This window comes from Coregonus clupeaformis, unplaced genomic scaffold (assembly GCF_020615455.1).
Source record: "Coregonus clupeaformis isolate EN_2021a unplaced genomic scaffold, ASM2061545v1 scaf0342, whole genome shotgun sequence".
Classification (NCBI taxonomy): Eukaryota; Metazoa; Chordata; class Actinopteri; order Salmoniformes; family Salmonidae; genus Coregonus; species Coregonus clupeaformis.
In genome coordinates, this window is record NW_025533797.1 from 59,004 (window position 1) to 61,738 (window position 2,735).

Consider the following 2,735-nt stretch of genomic DNA (forward strand, 5'->3'; position numbering starts at 1 on the left):
TGGGAGAACTTGCACAATTGGTGGCTGACTAAATACTTTTTTTCCCCCACTGTACGTACTTGTAGTTCGTCCACTTTACCATCAAGTGATTGTAAGTTGGCCAATAGTATCGATGGCAAAGGCAGATAAGCCACTCGTCGCCGGCTCCTTACCAGGCACCCCGATCTCCTTCTGCGATATCTCCTTTTCTTTCTACTGCGAATGACGGGGATGAGGGCCCTGTCGGGTGTCTGGAGCACATCCCTCTCGTCCGATTCATTAAAGAAAAATTATTAGTCCAGTTCAAGGTGCATAATCACTGTTCTGATGTCTAGAAGCTCTTTTCGGTCTTAAGAGACAGTAGCAGCAACATTTTGTACAAAACAATGCGAAAAAACTAACAAAATAGCACAGTTGGTTAAGAGTCCATAAAAAACGGCAGCCATCCCCTCCGGCTCCATCATGTCTCAAAGTAGAATTAAATAACCTTATCAAAGCGCTGGTAGTGAGTTCAGATTTCTATCACCTGAAACGTGCAGAACCATGTAAACATGAGCAAGAGCTCAGCAAGTACTCATGCGTGGCGTGCATGTATTTTCATCTTGTGCACATGCTTCAGGCGATAAAAATCTGAACACACTACCAGCACTTTGAAAAGTTGATTTATACTTTTCTGTGGATGACAGGAGTTTGGTGGCACATTATATACCTTGCTTTATTTGACAACATTATTGGAAAGGATTTGAGGGTTAGTTTAAGAGAAACAGGGCAGAGGCTGTTGAAGATTTTACGCAAGGGCCCGCCATAGACTAAGCGCAGCATCGCAGTTGATACTGTACTGTGGATTGCCATTGTCTCATGTCAGATGGCGTCCCTCCTCTGCGGCTCTCGTCCCGCAATAGGTGGAGGCGGAATCGACACGCTATCTGACGTAAGACAATGGACTGCTGGAGGTTGCAAAAAAATTAACATTACTATTGTGATGCATAATTGCCATGGTAATATTGAATGTCTAGTCAATGAACATTAGGGGTAATAAGGCCTAGTCATTCTATAGTTTCAAAATTGATCTACCAACGCTTACATCAAATGCTTTATAAACAGCATCATCTCCCGTAGGTAACGGTGCCATTCCAAACACAAAAACCAAGAAAATTAACTAAATCATCTAATAATAACAAGAGAAAGTAATCCAAGTTAGTTAAAGGCCCTAATTTCTATTTAGAAGCATTTTGCCCAGTGAGCTTTGCAGCCCAAATAACATTCATCTAACCACTAGCAAGAGCCCAAACGTCTCCTACTGCCAACTCTCCTCTTTCGCCTCACGGTCCGAATGGCTCTACGCCTCTGCGGACTGGGCGAGAAGTGGATCGTCTGCATCTGGGAGTGATGATTGTTATACCTGAGTAGCTAGACCAGCGCTTTTATAGGCTTTGCCTTGGGAACAAAAAAAAAAAAAAAAACTGCGGGATATAAAGTAGCCTAATGGATCTAAGAGGATGACACGCTTCCTTTGAGAATAAAATTTAAATTTTACATTTTAGTCATTTTAGCAGACGCTCTTATCCAGAGCAACTTACAGTTAGTGAGTGCATACATTTTCATACAGGCCCCCCGTGGGAAACGAACCCACAACCCTGGCGTTGCAAGCGCCATGCTCTACCAACTGAGCTACAGGGGTAGACACTCCCGTAGCTTAGAATGCTTAGCGTATTATCATTAAGTGATAATGCCCGAAAGGCCGGTTTTTGGAGGATATATTGGCATGGGTGTTAGGCCCGAGACAAGTATTTATTCATACTATTTCATCCTTCCACAAATCTAGGGTTGCTACCCAAGCCGGCTGGTCGTTCTATCGGTTCGGTTGCCAGAGACTCAACCCAGTCATTCAGTGTTTTTGTTCAGTATCTATAGACGAGACCCAGTCATTCGTTCTAAATGTTCCATTGCCATACTGGCTGGCTCATCAAACTTGCAAAATTATTTTCCCTTGCTCGCTAGCTAGCCAACTACGGCAAATTTCAGTGAGGTCAAACGGTGCAGCCAGAATAACAACAAAGTAGCTGCATTTGCATAAGCTGTTTTCTAGTGACATTTATTTGGATATATCCATGACAATGAGCTAATGAGGTATAGAAAATGTGCTCTCGTCAGGACACTGTTGTTCAGAGAGCCAACAACCCAGTTAACACAATCACTTCAAACTGAAGCTGGAAAGACTGCAAACCAGCTGCACTTCGTTTCGTTTTACCTTTTTTCAATTGACGTCTTTGTATATATCCATAAAAATTATGCCAGCTGATTCACGATTTCGACTGGCCGAGAAACGCTGCCTGCCTGTCTCGTTCCGACTCCCGACACGTTCATTACTATGGGACAGCTGGAGATCGAATTTGAACATTCAAAACATGTTGCAAATGTCGGGGAGACAGACAGCAAGTTTTATACAAATCTCCGCTGCTGAAAACTAAATGTTAGTCTAAAAGAAATGTGAGATAATGTCTAGATGCTTTTTTTTTAGTGGAGATCAAGTTAAGAAATTGCCTGGCTGGGCTGATGAGACAGTGGATAGCGCAGTCAGCTGGAACAGAGTAAATAGGCATTTTAACGTCATAGATTTAGCCGGTAGTAACTTGTAGAATAGACACCGGCTGGAATGCGGTTTTAACCAACCAGCATTCAGGTTTAGACCCACTCGTTGTATAATATAGATATTATGGTGTCTGTGAAATGCAATCAATGACTAACAGACAAGA